This window comes from Lissotriton vulgaris, chromosome 3_2 (assembly GCF_964263255.1).
Source record: "Lissotriton vulgaris chromosome 3_2, aLisVul1.2, whole genome shotgun sequence".
Classification (NCBI taxonomy): Eukaryota; Metazoa; Chordata; class Amphibia; order Caudata; family Salamandridae; genus Lissotriton; species Lissotriton vulgaris.
The window spans coordinates 47,063,390-47,082,096 of NC_141690.1; the positions used below are offsets into that span (position 1 = coordinate 47,063,390).

Sequence of the window (18,707 nt, forward strand, 5' to 3'; positions counted from 1 at the left end):
CTTCTATACACTCTTTTCACTCGTTTCCTGAACATGAGCAAGCCCGACGTACAGAGTTCATTAACAACACTTTTGTACAGCTCCTGCACCAACACCAACTGGTAGTTAACACTACAGACTGCTGGGTGTGTGGCTTGATACCCCACACTATGGATAAAGGTATTCCCTATCTGGTTTTGCCTTTCAGCTACAATGGATCATTTCAGGCCCTTCAAACCATCTTTGCTTATGCCCTTGAGACCTATCCTCCACGTCCACCACGTTCCACTAAATATAACTCTGCCAACAAAGCTTTAGTCCAGGGAATTATTGACATGATCAAGGATGTCAATAATACTTCATCATACCCTAGAGACGAACTACGAGTGTATTTGAGTTGGAATACTTCAGAGTATCGCCTTAGTTTAGGAGAAAGCAAGCGTAAAAGCTCAACTCCAATCTGGGTCGTACCTCACCGAGGTCAGGTCTGTTTGCAAGGTAATGGGAGAAATCCGAGAGCTCAGCTAGGGAGGAGTGAGTGCGTTGAGACTTATTTGTTTCCGGCTAACTTTTCCCCTGCCTTCCTTACTGCTAGGGGTACCTATTTCATTTGTCGAGACCGAGCTTATACATGGTTGCCTGCTGACTTTTCAGGTTCATGCTATATTGCTCGATTGTTGCCTCCAACATACACTGCTTCATCTGATTACCACAGAACCAGAGTAGCGAGAGGTGTCTTCAGCAAAGAAGATACTGCTGGTCAGGAAGCTGGAGACTTCTTCAAAGGCTTCCTTCCGTTTTGGGGGCCTATGGCCAATAGTAGAAACATACGTCAGCTAACACGGGTAGTTGAATCTACTATTACCGAAACTGCTGGTGCCCTTAGCAACCTGACAGCTGAGCTTCAGGCGGATAGACTCATGACGTTGCAAAACCGTATGGTTTTAGACGTTATCCTTGCAGACCGAGGTGGGGTATGCAGAATGATCCAATCGAGCTGCTGTGTCTTTATTCCTAATAATGCTCCAACAGTCTATGAGGCGATCTCTAAGCTACACAAGATTTCCGACTCTATACATGTAGACAAGGGAAACTGGTCCTTTATGGAGTGGGTTTGGACTCTGATCTCAGCGTGGGGATGGAAGGTTCTAATGGTCATTGGTGTCATATTAGTATTCCTCTTCTCATGCTGCCTGATTATCCAGTGTGGTCCAGCCCTGTGTGGCCTTTGTGCTGCAACCTGTTTTAGGAAACCACCTGCGTTTGGAGAAAAGGCACGAGAAAGGATGATGGTACAACAACATGTCACTGACCTGATGAGTATAGAACTAGACTCTGATATAGACTGAGTAATTGCCTATGTAAGGGCAAAAGGAGGGTCTGAGGTTCCGTGACGATTTGAACCCGTGTTTTCAAGTTTGTCGGAAATACATAATATTGGTATCAGCGAACCGCAAATGATCCATTTAGCATATCCTGGTGTTTTCGCTACGATACGAGCAAGAGCACTCCTGTTATGAACACATTTCTGATCTACCCATGGCATCCATCTTAGATCATGGCCGCCATTTTGTGTTTCCTTGCCCTCACATATGCAATAGCCTCTGATCACTTCATTCACTCCACTTTGATTAAGGACACGTAGCCTTAGCCGGAGATTCACCTCTTTCATGACACGTACACCTTAAACCAAATCACGCTGAAGCTGCATGACTCGACAAAGGCTGCCTCCTCTGCCCGAGGCCAGCCCACCTGAACTGGTTTTCCTGTCCATTGTCCTGATCATGATTAGGCGGCCGAAGCTGGTAGCCTTGCCCATTTACAACCCACAAACATCTCTTATCCCGTTTTTCTATCTTCTGCACCTGGCTCTGCTCCTTTCCTTCTGGGCCTTTATTAGGGGGAGGTAACGAACTTTACGATGAGGCGGTCCGGCTCTTGAATGCAATATTGACAAGGGATTGTGATGGACTAGTGGGAACCCCTCTTCGTGATGTTTGGCATCAGATATTATCGACAGTTCCTGTGTAACGCCAAATATTTATTGTTTAAGACACAAAGGTTTGGGAATGTACTGACATGTGAAATATTTGCCTGAAGCACAATTTTTGGTATATAAGGAGCAACCCTCAATGTACAAATTGAACAGTCTCCTAGATTCTGCCCGTGTGTAGATTCTGTGATTTCTGTGTCCCTGCAGTAATAAACCTTTGGTCTTTGACGCCACCATCGAGAAGCCCGTGTTTCTGTTCATTTGCGCACCAAGGCAGGTGGAACTCCGGGGTCTTTGGGTGTTGTTCCCTGACACCTCTGGACGGAACCAAAAAGTCCAGAACTCCAACATATGACATAATTCATGACATGGTCAGTGACATCACTGATGACATCATCCAGTAAATGTGGTTTGGTTCGTTAGTTAAATATGTTTTATGTATAGCAATCTGCATTGAAGAATGACTGGATATATAAATATAAATATCTGGATGGAGGATTTAGTAGCCGTGTGATTGACAGTTTACTTGACTAATTTATAGTGTCTCACTAAATATATTGGATAGTGACTAAACTATATGAATATCTTTATCACTTTGTCAGTTGTTTTGTAAACTGCTGCACCAGTTGCTTACTAGCTATGTGAAAGTCTATATTAGTTATTGATTAGTTACCTGAGTATTTGTACGGGAGAGTGAATATGTGTGTGGTTCGATGGGGGGTGTGTGACTGCCAAAAGATGTGTGAATAGTTGATTCAGTAGGTATATGAGGTTAATGCTACATGTTATAACAATTGTTTGGCTGAGTTAATATCTTTATGAGTGTGGTGATGAGCAAATATATCTGTCAATGGTACAGATGTTTTATATGAAAGAGTATACATAAGATTCTGTGATTGTATGAGTGCCTGTATCGATAACTGTAATAGTGATTTTATAACATAGTAAGTATGAGTTACTATCTATATGAATAAATGAAGTGGTGTTTGTATAAGTGTGTAGCTGAGTAAATGTAAGTATGATCCAGTCTTTGCATAAGAGAGTTAAATGACTGCATAAGTGAATAGGATGTGTGCTTGTGTGTAATGTCGATATATGTGTATAAGTATATTTGATAGTGTTCTATTGATCATTGACAGTATGTTTGAGTGAATCTATAGGTAAGTGATTAGATGTGTGTGTAGATCTAGTAATCACTGAGTTCGTTTTTAGAGACTTGTATTGGTGTGTCAATGGACTCAAATATGGTACTCCGTATTTTACAGTGAGTGATGAAATGTTATACTAGTGTATGAAGCAGTGATGTCACTGACCATGTCATGAGTGATGTAATATGTGATGTCATCAGCAGTGCATTACACGCGCACGTTAAAGTGAGTCCAACTAACTATAACATGGGAATTTCAATGGCTTTATGTCAGTAAAATTTCCAGGTAACTATAACTGGTGTGAAACCTATGGTTTTTTCAGTGAATTTAATAGGTTTTTTTAAATGCTAAATCCTAACTATAACTGGTGTGAAACCTATGGTTTTTTCAGTGAATTTCATAGGTTTTTTAAATGCTAATTCCTAACTATAACTGGTGTGAAACCTATGGTTTTTTCTGTGAATTTCATAGGTTTGTTAACTGCTAATTCCTAACTTTTTATAGGGCCTCATACCTATGTGTTTTTTAGTGAATTTCTAAGGTTATTTTTTCACAAATATCTATAGCTTAGAAAGGTATGTTTTTCTAAAAATGAATCATATATTGTATATTAATATAATATATTTTTTTTAAAGTATATTCATTTTTTTTATATTTCACTCTGGAGCGCACCGGTGAGCGCCCCGGTGCGCGTACCGGGGCGCGTCCCGTCAGCGCACTAACAAAAAAAAGAAAAAAATAATGAAGGAGTGAGAATGAGGAATGGGGATAAAGAGAGTGGTGTAAAGAGAACGAGAGCTATAGGGAGAAACACAGAGGGACTGTGTAATAGATAGTAAAACAGAGAAAAGGTATAAGAGGAAGTAACTGAGAAAAGGAAAATGAATAAGGGAGCAAAAGAAGAGAAGAAAGAGGAAGAAAACTAAAGCAGATGTTCTGGGAGAATGTGAATGGGTGATGAAAGTAAAAGGAAGGAGAGTAAAGGATGGGGAATGACAGGTAGCGACGGAACCAGAAAAAAGGAACAGTGGTGACGGAGGGAAAGAAAATAGCAGTGAGTGTAAGTAAAGAGGAGTGAAAGAGGGTGGATAAAAGTGATTAAAGGGTAAGACATGGGGAGTGACAGAAAGAAAGAACAGAGGAGTAAAGGAAGGAGTGTCAAAAAGGGACTAAGTGAACCAGAAAAAAGGAAAGTGTGGGTGAGCAGGGGCACTGAAAGAAGTTGAATGTGGTAGGAAAGTAAGGAAAAGAGAAGTAAATATGGAGGATAAGAATAAGTGAGGGAAGCAGAGTAAGGAAACAGGGGTGAGGTAGGGTGAGAGAAAAGTAGTGAGGTTAAAGCAAAGGGTGATGACAAACTACATTTTGTAGTCACACTTACCATATAATTAATGAAAACGTACTTGCATCTTTAAACTACACTTTGTATATGTGAAAGACAAAAGAAAAAACAAGTTATAATTAGTAAAATATATATTTTAAAATACAAGAAACAGGTCAAGAGGTAAAAAATCAAAAAAGTGTACTAAGAAATAAAGCAATAGTGAAGGATACAAAAACAGAAATAAAGTAATGTAGAAAGACAAAAAAAGAGGGAAAAAGAAATAGAAAGAGAACAAATTACTGAAGATAAGTAAGATACTAAAAAAATGTGAGATACCAAAATGAAATCAGGAAAGAGAAGAAAATAAAAGGAAAATGAGTGAAAAGGAAAGGAGTCTAAATGAGAATCCATTAATAAGAAAGAGGAATGGAAGATGACTGAGAGTGAGTGAAGGGGAGTCACAGAGTGAAGGGATGAAAGGAATGAGGTTAATATAGAACGATAGAGGAAAAAGGAGTGAGAAAGTAAGTACACAGAAAGACAAAGGGAAGGACTGAGTGAACTGCAGTACAATGAGTGAGAAAGGAAAAAGAGTAAAGGAGCAAAAAAAGGAAAGAGAGGGGAAGAGAACTAAAGCAGTGGTACTGAGAGAATGTGAGAACGCTGAAAAGTGGTGGAAGGGAGAGAGGAAATGCAGACAGTTGAATTTGGATTGAGGAGTTGTGAAAGAAGTGGAGTAAAGGAACAGCGATGAAACAAAGTGAAAAAAAGGCAGTGTAAGTGAGTAAAGAAAGCTAAATAAGGGTGGAAAAAGGAAAATGAGTGTGAGACAATGGGAATACAATATAAATTACACAATGCAAACTATAGAATGCCTTATACAATATTTTACATTGTTTATTTTTGCTGTTCTCAGAATATATTGAATTTCACTTAAATTAGTGAGTTCAAACTCTTCATCATATAACAGCGGTAAAAAAAAACCCAATCTAAAAGATTGTGTTTAAAAAAACCATAAAAACTTACAAATCATATATGTGCACTAATCTTTGATTCACTTACTTTTCCTTGAGGCCAAATAGAAGATAGTGAAGGTCCTTTTGGTGGAAAAAAAGTCTGCTGTTCTCTATAACTTCCATTTCATCGACTTCCTAAGAAAAAAGATCCAAGAACATCATACCTTACACTTTCCTTACGGCCAAATCGTGTCAGATATATGAGTATTTTTTACTATGAGATCCACTTACAGTACCTATATGAGATAAATAATTTTAAACATTAGACTAACTAACTAACTAACTTTTATTAACTACTCCCGTCTTCAAAGGCCAATTACCTTTACTAAAACTTTGGTTTTAAAAACACTAGGTAAGAATTTTTAAAGTCATAATGCAAACGTTGTTTATAAGTCAAATGAGAATCATTGCAGTAACTCCAAACTTTTTGACATTTTAAGTAGCATGTATAATGTCCTGATGTTGTCGAAGGACCGTCATGATAAATAATAGCTACAGTTGTAAAGGATCTTCCTGAAATTGATAACTGAGAAGCCACAACATTTTTAATACAAGTTGTCAATTTAGTTCCATCAGGTCTACATCGTTGGAAAACTAAAATGATATACAGACCATAACTTTGTATAAATAATGTGGATAGCATTGGACACTTACATTGGGTACACACCATATTATGATCTGCTGCTTTAACTAGATTTTTAAATGACACTGATTTACAGTCTGGTAAAGTCAAATATATAAATCTTTCAGTGTCTATTCTAGTAGTACTTGATGAACTATAGTTGTGGCAGTTATGCTGCCATTGATAAGAAAGGATAAAAAGATTATCTACATCTACACCTTCATCTTCCAAAACACCAAACATATACATTAAAAATTCCTGACAATCATGCTGAATGTTCTGTGAAAATTTATCTTGACCAGAACACATATCTAAAATATTTCGAATATCTGTTACACTTTCTATTTTTGCTCTATCACTGCTACATTTCTCAAACACAGAATTCAATAAACCACACAATCTTTGAGCCCGATTTTCAACAATCTGTTCTTGTAAAGTTTGAAGAAAAAAAATAACATTAACCACTACATTAGCATAGCAGTTGACACCAGAACTGTTTTCAAACTGAAATCCAACAACATTTTCATCAGAATCCTTTTTCTTTCTGTTTTGAATAACAGTTTCATCTACTTTTTGTCTTTTTGCTACTACCTCACTGCAATTATTCTCATTTCTTCTTTTTTGGCCTACCACACATTTTTCAAACAGAGGATATTGAGGCAAATGTGGAGCATACTCTCTTCTTAACCTATTGTATTCTTTAACACAATCTAGATCTGCACAAATCTTTGTCTGATCACACTCAATCAAGTACAATCCTGATAAAGTTCTGACTCGTGATAATGCCACATATGCCATACCCTCTTTAAACACAGATCTTCCAATGTTCACCAAAGCACTATCTACACTTAAACCTTGAGATTTATGAATTGTCACGGCATATGCCAAACAAACAGGAAACTGTTTTCGGCGAACATATAAGTCTTTTACAAGCAAAAATCTAGCAGAACAACAACTGATTTCTTGTACTGGCTCAATACCATCAAATTTTATTTTTAAAAATTCAATTCCATCTCTATTTCTATAATTCACAAAATCAACAACATAACCCATTGCTCCATTTACCAGACCTCTTTCAACATTTAAATTCCTTCTCAAAATGATACAACAATTTAAACACACATTCAGTCTTTTCAAAACCAGCTGCTTTAGAAATACTTTTCTCTAATGAATCCAATTTTGTTTTCAAATGTTCTGACAAAACAATTGGTGCACCCGTATGCTTTATTTTATCTATTGCTTCCAGTTTCACAATTTCTTCATTTTCTAACTTTAACATTTTGTTGTTGAAGATGGGACATTCTTGCAGAGTTGGCATCAAACATATCCCAGATTTCTTCTCAGTCATTTTAAAAAAAATATTCTCTGGAAGAATGTTTTTATTTGGATACAAATTTGAAATTAATCGAGCATGTAAAGCTTCTTTCCCAAGCTCACTTACTTTTCCGATTCTTACATCTTGTAGAATATTTTTATAATCTTCATCCTTTGCCTGTCGCATATTTTGAAGCAGTTCAGCATATTTAAAATTTAACCATATATTAACGTTTCCAATGCTTCCAAGGGACTTCCTGGTATCTTCATGCGTAAGCATTTTAAATACTGCTTGTCCTTTTACTGGAGTCAACTGCAGTAGATCTCCAAAAACAATAATGTGTTTTCCTCCAAATAACACATCATACTCTGTTCTAAGAATTTCTTGCATTCTCAAATGCACAAAAGCAAGCATTAGATTTGAGACCATGCTTACTTCATCAATGATAAGAAGTTTAATTTTCTTCAAGACTCTGGAAACTTCAGAACACGCATCTCCTGGTAGTTTGTTGTAATGCAATTTATTATCATGCTCAACTGGCAGCATCAGTAAACGATGTAGAGTAATCCCTTTAATGTTATGTGCTGCCAGTCCAGTTGGAGCGGTTACAACACAAGACAGCGGTGATTCAGTCCTTTTCTGCAAATAAGTTGCAATGGCTTTAATCAGAAAACGTTTTCCTGTTCCCGCTTCTCCACTTACGTACAGTCGAACAGGCTTAAATGATGTACATGAGCACACTTTTTTCTCATGTCTGAATCCATGTTCAATCTGTTCTGTAACTTCGTCATATATCTTTTTCTGCTCAACGTTTAGTTGCTTTACCAAATCTTCTAAGTTAACTCCATCCTCTTGAGCTTGTTCCATAGCTCTTTCCACCTCATCCATGGCAGTTGCAGCTTCATTTTGGATAATTGGTCCTCCTAGTGAATCCTGACTCAATGAAGTAGAACTCTGACTGTCTTGAGAACTGTCTCTAGCAATCTCTTCAGCAATTGTGGTTTCTTGCTCTATTTCTTCGTTCAACATTTGCAGATAATTTGGAAAAACAGGACATTCTATGGTATTCTTAGTTGCATTAAAAGAGTCTTCATAACAGAGAAAATTTCCAAGTAGTTCCTCTTCTGTACGCCATGGCTTAAAGAGTTGCAAAAGAGCTAAATAGTAAAATTCTCTTTTGTCTGGAGCTTCGCAACTAATTTTTTGATGATTAATCAAATGTACTTTTCTCTGCTTCACTAGACATCCTTCATACCCAATGACAGCATATTTTCCATTATTGATATCTTCTGTGATGTTCCTCTTATAACTGTAGTTTTGCAGAACTTGATACAAACAAGTGTTCTCAAGGTGAGTACTTCTATTTGGATAGTATGTATCCAACATATTTGTCTTCAAAATATCTGTACTGTTTGGTTCTTTCTCCGCCAAATATTCAATTTCTTGTTCAGATTTCAAAACTCGGTTTCGTGTTGCAGCAAGACCTAGACTCACCCAAATGATTGTTCTTGAGTGGCACAGAGATTCGCTGATGATAACCGATCAGAACATTCATATGCTCCAATTTCTCAATGCGACAACATCTTCAGATGAAACTGTATAATTTCTTGCTTAGACTCTTTTAATGTGAAATGTCCTCCCACATTTCCTTCAGTTCTGTCTTTTCTTTTTTTGTGATGTAAGATGTCACATATCAAGCCACAGCAATAGAGTTGTCTGCAACGAACTGAATATCCATGTTAGCATTCCACATGGACAAAATCACTGGGTTGTAGTCGTTGATGTACTTGGACTCTTCGTTTCTTTTTAAATTATATGTATTTTTGGGTGATTTCCTTGTCACAGTATGTCGTAGATATGACATCAAATTATTTACTCTTCCCTTAGAAATCACTGGTCGTGGAAACGCAAAACGACATTTCGTGTAGTACTTTTCCTTGTTTTTGAATTTTCGCGTCAGTACTTTCCACAACGATGAGATTGAAAACGTAAAACTTGTTGCCTTAAACTGTTTTCTTCAGTAGTTTTCGGAACAGCACATGTTGAATACTCTTCAATGAAACTCATCACTGTTTCATCCGAATCTGATCCAAATTTGGGTGCATCTTTAATCCATAACAACATATGTATATGAGGAGCACCTCTCGCTTGATATTCCTTCCTCCAAAAGAAATCCAAAACCTCTCCAAGGGGAGGATTTTTTTTTTTGGTAATAAAAGACATCATAGCTTCAAATCTATGATTAAAATATCTGCAAACATTCACTGGATCCAAAGAACACAGTTCTCCAGGTGTTTTCAATTCTATATTTTGTATGTTTCCATTTGCCTCTCGTAGAAATTGAAGTAAGTCGTCCCATGCATACTCAGCACAGCTAAGAGTGAGGAACCATGTAGGAGTTCTTAAGTTTCTTAGCATACATTTCAATTCCCCATGACGACGGAACCAATACTCGTTTGTTCCACGCTGACATGCCATGAGATTGATTAGCTGAGATTCCAAAATACTGTCTTGCAGCTTGACTTTCTCCATAAAGTCCCTCGCCGAAACATTTTGCAGATGAGCTCCACTTTTCAATATATGATTAACAGCATAAGAAAGCCCAGACAAATCACTTTCATACAGTAGATGAAACAAATACGGAATGCATTGACGAAACCTTGGATCTTCAGCATATAATCTTAAAGTCCGGTATTCAGCTGCAGGAATTTGAACTGGTCGATCGTCATATCGTCCACCTCGACCTGTTGGAAATAACTGTGGAAAACAACGAGCTTCTTCACTTCTAGACACATCAACTTTTTCAATTTGGCCAACTGAACAATCACTGTCTTCTTCTGTAGCTGTTTCCTCTGCTCCAACACTTACATCTTTATAGTGCTCATTGTTTTTGACCAAATACAACGTTGCCTTTTTGACTTTCCTAACATCCACTAAATCTTTAGTTTTCAATAAACAATAATCGCGCCTCGGTTAAACCTCATTGGCTACGATACTGCCACTGCGCACTAAATCTTGCCAGATTTTCTTACTCTTTGTCGGAACCCCATTAACTAGAATAACCAGAGGATCCTCTTCTACTCTTTCTACACCAATTGTAACAATATTTTTCTTGACATCTAGAGGCAAATAAACAACTCTTCCCTTTAATCCTCTTTGTAAATCTGTTGGAGGTAATTTCCCTATCTTAGGCTCCATGCGAACAATAGCTTGAAAAGGATGGACACATTGAATCAAAATTGATTCATAAGTATTTAAATCCATCAATTCAGAAGGAATATCTATCAACTGAAGATTATTATGAGCAGCTCTAGCAGGCATTCTATTTTCATTTAATTTTTTCAAACAATAATTACAAATACGCTGATCAAAACTCAAATCAAAAGAATTCTCAACCAACAAATAACTTACAAAATCCTTCCATTCACTATTATTTTCCAATTCACATTTTGCATATAAATCAACTAACCTAGTCTGAATCTTATAATGAGTCCGTCGACAACACACACAAGTTAAATTAGGCCTTTCACTTGATTTCACCTTAAACTTGGTAATTTCCTCGTCAAACGTTTCTGTACTTGAAATCTGTTCATTGTCTTCCACATTACCATCCATTACTATATCCATTTCTACACTGTCCACTTTGTTCCCAAAATAACAAAACTCAATTTCTTCACAAATAGTCTTCACATCTACTTCAGATCCATGCAAAAGAGCACTGTTTAACTGTTTAAGCTTAAGTGCTGGACTTTTTGCATAATACAACCTTCTCACTAATTTCCTCACCTTATTATGATGCACTGCTAACATCCTAAAATGATGAAAAACACTCTGGCATACTTTTCTACAAAGACAAGCCAGTGAATGCCCATACAAACCTGTGATTTCTCTCACTCTGCAAGGATCTAAGTCTTGCAAGATCTTCATTTTTTGTTTTAGACTTTTCTTACTATATGTACGTAAGAAATTTCGAAGCAAATCGATTGAATCCTGTCGCACACTACAAATACTACTGCACTTCCATGTGTACACTGGACCCTTAGTACGTCTCCCTAAAACTTCATCAGCTAACACCTCTTCTGCATCTCTAGACACAATTTTCTCTTTTTCCATCATACAACCATCTTTCACCTCATATGCTCGACCACTGGTGTCAACTGCATGCACCAAATCATTTTCCTGAAAGTAAATCTCCTCATTAAAAAATGGCTCAGAACTTGAACTATGCATCCATTCTCCAGAAAATACATCACAAAAATTAGTCCGATTAATTATTCTTTTCCATCTACTGTTCGATTTGAAAACATCAATTGCCTTATTAAGTATCCTAATTCTATTAATTACTAAAATAAATATTTTTTTCTTAACTTCAAAAGCCTGATCAACAATCTTCTCTACACTTTTCTTTTTCTTGTAAAAAGCAGCTCTCTGTTTACCTTTCTTTTCATTTTTTAGCAAATTTAAAACTACCCTATTGCGAAACATTCGTCTACGAATGTCCCTAAATTGATTTAACCTTCTATTGCTATCCATATTCTTCTCTCCTGCTCCAATAGAGACATTTTTTAAGGGCCTCTCCTTCCTTTTCAAATTTGTTCTCTCCTTCTGGATCTTCACATTACCATTAACATTTGTTTTTGTTTTACGTATGATGCGAAAAAAAGACTTAGTTGTCTTACCAGGACCTTTTTGGGTGTTTTTTGAAGAACTTGTTGTAGAGAATTCTTTTACTTCCATTGCTAATTTTGTAATTTTCCGTATGGTATTTTTTCATCTCCTTTGCCTTGATGGCATTTTTGCTAACTTTTTAAATGTTGATTTCAATCTGTGGTAAAGAAAAAAATAACACATTATAGACCACTATTAGCAAACAACAAAGCAATCACAATAAGCAAACGATATAAACACTAATTTGCAACATATCTACGTTTATACCACAGCAACTATATAACTAGGAGTAAGACACAAACCAACAGCAAAGAAACTCAAGGCCTTATTTATGAAGGCCTTCCGCCACCGGTACGTCACTATTTTCCCGTGTTAAAAGTGATGCACCGGTGCCACAAGGCAAACATAAATAAGGCCCAAATGTAAATACCATTGATTTGCCCCCAAAATCGTTTTTGAATAACATTTTAGAAACACAGAGCAGAACCTATGTACAAGCATTCAATTTCACTACTGAAACCTCACTGTTTCACAAAATACAAAGCCACTATCTTACAAATGTTCATAGCAAGCATTATCAAAAAGCAAGATACAAACCAACAGCAAAGAAACGTAGGGCCTTATTTATGGAGGCCTTGCACCACCGGTACATCACTTTTGTCCCATGTTAAAAGTGACGCACCGGCGCCACAAGGCAATCATAAATAACACCCAAATGTAAATACCATTGATTTGCCCCCAAAATCGTTTTTTGAATAACATTTTAGAAACACAGCGCAGGACCTATGTACAAGCATTCAATTTCACTACTGAAACCTCACTGTTTCACAAAATACAAATCCCCTATCTTGCAAATATACATAGCAAGCATTATCAAAAAGCAAGACACAAACCAACAGCAAAGAAACTCAGGGCCAGATTTATGGAGGGTTTGCACCATCGGTACGTCACTTTTGTCCCATGTTAAAAGTGACACACCGGCGCCACAAGGCAATCATAAATAACACCCAAATGTAAATACCATTGATTTGCCCCCAAAATCGTTTTTTGAATAACATTTTAGAAACACAGTGCAGGACCTATGTACAAGCATTCAATTTCACTACTGAAACCTCACTGTTTCACAAAATACAAATCCCCTATCTTGCAAATATACATAGCAAGCATTATCAAAAAGCAGTACACAAACCAACAGCAAAGAAATTCAGGGCCTTATTTATGGAGGCCTTGCGCCACTGGTACGTCACTTTTGTCCCATGTTAAAAGTGACGCACCGGCGCCACAAGGCAATCATAAATAACACACAAATGTAAATACCATTGATTTGCCCCCAAAATCGTTTTTAGAATAACATTTTAGAAACACAGCGCAGGGCCTATGTACAAGGATTTAATTTCACTACTGAAACCTCACTGTTTCACAAAATACAAATCCTCTATCTTGCAAATGTTCATAGCAAGCATTATCAAAAAGCAAGACAGAAATTAACAGCAAAGAAACTCAGGACCTTATTTATGAAGGCCTTCCACCACCGGTGCATCACTTTTTTCCTATGTTAAAAGTGACGTTCCAGCGCCACAACGCAATCATAAATAAGGCCCAAATGTAAATACCATTGATTTGCCACCAAAATAGTTTTTGGAATAACATTTAAAAAACACAGCGCAGGACCTATGTACAAGCATTCAATTTCACTACTGAAACCTCACTGTTTAACAAAATACAAATCCCCTATCTTACAAATTTTTATAGAAAGCATTATCAAAAAGCAAGACACAAACCAACAGCAAAGAAACTCAGGGCTTTATTTATGAAGGCCTTCTGCCACCAGTGCGTCACTTTTTTCCCATGTTAAAAGTGACGCACCGGCGCCACAAGGCAATCATAAATAAGGCCCAAATGTGAATACCATTAATTGGCCACCAAAATCGTTTTTTGAATAACATTTTAGAAACACAGCGCAGGACCTATGTACAAGCATTCAATTTCACTACTGAAACCTCACTGTTTCACAAAATACAAATCCCCTATCTTACAAATGTTCAAAGCAAGCATTATCAAAAAGCAAGACACAAACCAACAGCAAAGAAACTCAATGCCTTAGTTATGGAGGCCTTGCGCCACCGGTGCATCACTTTTGTCCCATGTTAAAAGTGACGCACCAGCGCCACAAGGCAATCATAAATAACACCCAAATGTACATACCATTAATTTGCCCCCAAAATCGTTTTTTGAATAACATTTTAGAAACCCAGCGCAGGATCTATGTACAAGCATTCAATTTCACTACTGAAACCTCACTGTTTCACAAAATACAAATCCCCTATCTTGCAAATATACATAGCAAGCATTATCAAAAAGCAAGACACAAACCAACAGCAAAGAAACTCCGGGCCGTATTTATGGAGGGCTTGCGCCACCGGTGCGTCACTTTTGTCCCATGTTAAAAGTGACGCACCGGCGCCAAAAGGCAATCATAAATAACACCCAAATATAAATACCATTGATTTTCCCCCAAAATCGTTTTTTGAATAACATTTTAAAAATACAGCGCAAGACCTATGTACAAACATTCAATTTCACTACTGAAACATCACTGTTTCACAAAATACAAATCCCCTATCTTGCAAATATACATAGCAAGCATTATCAAAAAGCAAGACAGAAACCAATAGCAAAGAAACTCAAGGCCTTACTTATGAAGGCCTTGCGCCACCGGTGCGTCACTTTTTTCCCATGTTAAAAGTGACGCACTGGCGCCACAAGACAATCATAAATAAGGCCCAAATGTAAATACCATTGATTTGCCCCCAAAATGGTTTTTTGAATAACATTTTAGAAACACAGCGCAGGACCTATGTACAAGCATTCAATTTCACTACTGAAACCTCACTGTTTCACAAAATACAAATCCTCTATCTTGCAAATCTTGATAGCAAGCATTATCAAAAAGCAAGACACAAACCAACAGCAAAGAAACTCAGGACCTTATTTATGAAGGACTTCCACCACTGGTGCATCACTTTTTTCCCATGTTAAAAGTGACGCTCCAGCGCCACAACGCAATCATAAATAAAGCCCAAATGTAAATACCATTGATTTGCCACCAAAATCGTTTTTGGAATAGCATTTAAAAAACACAGCGCAGGACCTATGTACAAGCATTCAATTTCACTACTGAAACCTCACTGTTTCACAAAATACAAATCCCCTAACTTACATATGTTCATAGCAAGCATTATCAAAAAGCAAGACACAAACCAACAGCAAAGAAACTCAGGGCCTTATTTATGAAGGTCTTGCACCACCGGTAAGTCACTTTTTTCCCATGATAAAAGTGACGCACCGGCGCCACAAGGCAATCATAAATAATACCCAAATGTAAATACCATTGATTTGCCCCCAAAATCGTTTTTTAAATAACTTTTTACAAACACAGCACAAGTCCTATGTACAAGCATTCAATTTTTCTACTGAAACTTCACTATCTGCTTCCGAATCTTCTCCATAGAGCAAATAAGTCTCTATCTAAATTAAATGAATCATTACTTACCTTTACAAATGCTTTGGGAGATTAAGAACAGTGTCAGACACACACACCAATTTTTCTTTAGCAGAGCAAAGGGTGTGCACTCAATACACTGAAACCAAGACTGGCAGAGAAAACCTCTAATTCTACACACATATGCCTCATTTCAACCAATCAAAACTCTTCCCTCATTTTTTTCAACCAACACCCTACCCCCTCTCAGACCTTTCTATCTGTTACCATAGCAACTCCCTCCTAACTGAACTCTTAGGTTCAAAAGTTTATTCTACAATGTTGCAAATTAAGTCAGCAAGGATGTTTGACCTCTCAATACACCAGCTTATCCAGGGCATTATTGCTTTTAGTAACTTTTTCTTAACCATTCAAATTGCTTCTTTCACACAACACAACCAGGCACCCTAACTTTCAGTTTTCAACTATCTGAATCAACCAATCATTGCTTGTGATTCAAGAGCAGAGAAACTCCACAATTTGTTTTTTTGTAAACTCCTACTGTTCAAACTGTCATTTCATTCCCACACTTCATCTGACTGCACCAGAACCTTCTCTCATCATGTATTCTGTGTGGATCATTGGGCATAGCTACATCCACTGGGCTCAAAGGTATGCAGCTAGCAGAAATTTTCACAACCTTGATTTATCAAATGTGGAAATCAAGTGGATTGGCCAGAGAGGATTGAGATGTCACCAATTGATACCATTGGTGAAAACCTTTTTGCATCTGCCAAACCCTGACCTCTTAATAGTGCACTGTGGAGGAAATGACTTTGGCACTATGACTGGGGTTGGTCTGGAAATGCTTTTAAAGGACACCTTTGATCAATTGATGACACTTTTTCCACAAACTGCCTTTGTATATTCTAATATATGCCAAAGACAGAAATGGAACTGGTCCAACCAATTTTGTCCACAATTTGAGAAAGCACGGAAACATGTGAATAAATCTGTTTCTGCTTACATGAGAGACTGTGGAATGGGTTCAATATACAATAATAACTTGCGTTACAACATGCAAGACATCTACAGAGGAGATGGTGTGAACTTCTCAGATGAGGGGAATAGAATTTTCCTCCTGAATGTAAGACTGTGCATTGGAACCTACTTGTAGGTACCTAAATCAGCCACAGAATCCAAAAGCTCTTTTCAGGGCTACCCTACCTCTGATCACTAAAAATGATTATCTTTTTCTAACTTTTTTCACTATTTTTCACCAAAGTACGCTCCCCGGTGCGCGTACCGGGCGCTTCAACCGCGAAAAATATATATATATATTTTTTTAGCTTTATGAGCCTCCTAAGCCCCCCTCAGAAAACCTAGGGGGTCAGGGGCTGTCTACCGTGCCCCCTTCTACCCATTCCCAACGTTCTTTGTCTTCCATCTTGTGTCTCGATTGTACGAAACACAAAATGGAGGACTCCCGTAACGCTGCCGGTTCGCGTACCGGGGCGCCACCGGGAAGCGCTCCCTAAAAAAAGGTGGGAAAGTATTTTACAGAATAACCACTGGAGACACTTTCATCAAATATAGAATAGGCCCTACTACATAGCAGTCCCTACCATTTACCCAAATTTGGTGGAATTCCATTGAGACATTTAGGCTGTCTAAATATCCTGAGGTAAATTACATGACCAAAACACATATGAAGTGTTAGAATTTACAACCAATTAAAAAGTTACTTTCATTTTCTACGATTATTTCCTGACATTTGATTGGTTATGTACATGAATATTTATAAAAAAAATAGAGGGAAACACAGCCATTTTGACAACTACTTCCTGAAGTACATTTGAAATGGAATTACACTGAGAACTTCAACTGCTTTCTCAAAGGTAAGTTGTTATTTTCGAAATTGAAGTATGTTGTGCACTTTAAGTTAATTTGAGAAAAAATATTCTGATAGTTATATACTATCCCTCTGTAATAGTTATAGATTGAGATAGGCTTCTCTTTTATAGTTATGGATTGAGTAAGGCTTCTCTTGTATAATTATAAATTTACTTAGGCTTTATCACATACACTTTTTTATATTTCTAATTCCAGCCTGATACCATACACTACCCAAAGATAACTTCACTGTTAAAAAATCCAAACTACCTGTCTGAACTTAAACCCAACAGTGCCCTATCTCTACTGATATATTTATTTTTATGCAATTTACAGCAACAAAATGGAAGGAAAACAGGATGTTTCTTTTGAAATTGTTTTGGACAACAACCCTGAAGAAAAAAATTGCTGAGAATGATAACTTTGATTTTATGGATGAGTCTCTGGACCATGAATTAGTTCAGTGTGTGGAATCAATGGAAACACAGAATGAAAATGAGGACATTCCAGACAATATATTGTTAGAAGTTTTATTAAATTATGAAAAAGAATCAGAAGAATAAATGTATATTTAATAATCAAAAATTGTTTCAGCCATTATTCATTTTTATATTCAATTCATCAAGTAGTTCCAAAATGTTTATAATATAAAGTGAGACTTATAGTATACTGTGCAAATGTTTTGTGTTACATAGTAAGTTTGCTCATAGTTACTTCCTTTCTCCCACTATATTATCTCCAATGTGTATTTAACATCTCCTTATCATCTCCTGCCTCCATGTTGTTTCTGCTTTCCTGACAGGTTATATTAGAGTCTGAAGAGGTTCAACGTATTATCACATGAATGATATCATCAGTGATGTGATCAGTAATGTCAAGTAAGATGTCATCAGTGATGTCATCAGTGATGTCATTTGAGATGTCATCAGTGATGTCATCAGTGATGTCACTGACCATGTCATGAATGATGTAATATGTGACATCATCAGTAGTGGATTGCGGGTGCGCGATATATAGTTAGTGCAACTAACTATATATGCGAATTTCAATGGTTTTGTGCGAGTAAAATAAGGTTTTGTAAATGCTAATTCCTAACTATATATGGTCTATAACCTATGGTTTTTTCAGTGAATTTTTAAGGTTTTGTAAATGCAAATTCCTAACTATATATGGTCTATAACTGGAAAGGGGAGACCACTCGGTCCCCCCGAACGTATGGTCGGGTGCCCCATCCCCCCGGGAAACCATTTTGGGCGGGAGGTGTGTCA

General features: G+C 37.1%; 1 pseudogene; it reads right to left on the bottom strand.

Moving 5' to 3' along the window:
• Positions 1-10,331: 10,331 nt before the first annotated feature.
• LOC147725321 (U4 spliceosomal RNA) lies at positions 10,332-10,410 on the bottom strand (annotated as a pseudogene).
• Between the last annotated feature and the right edge of the window lie 8,297 nt (positions 10,411-18,707).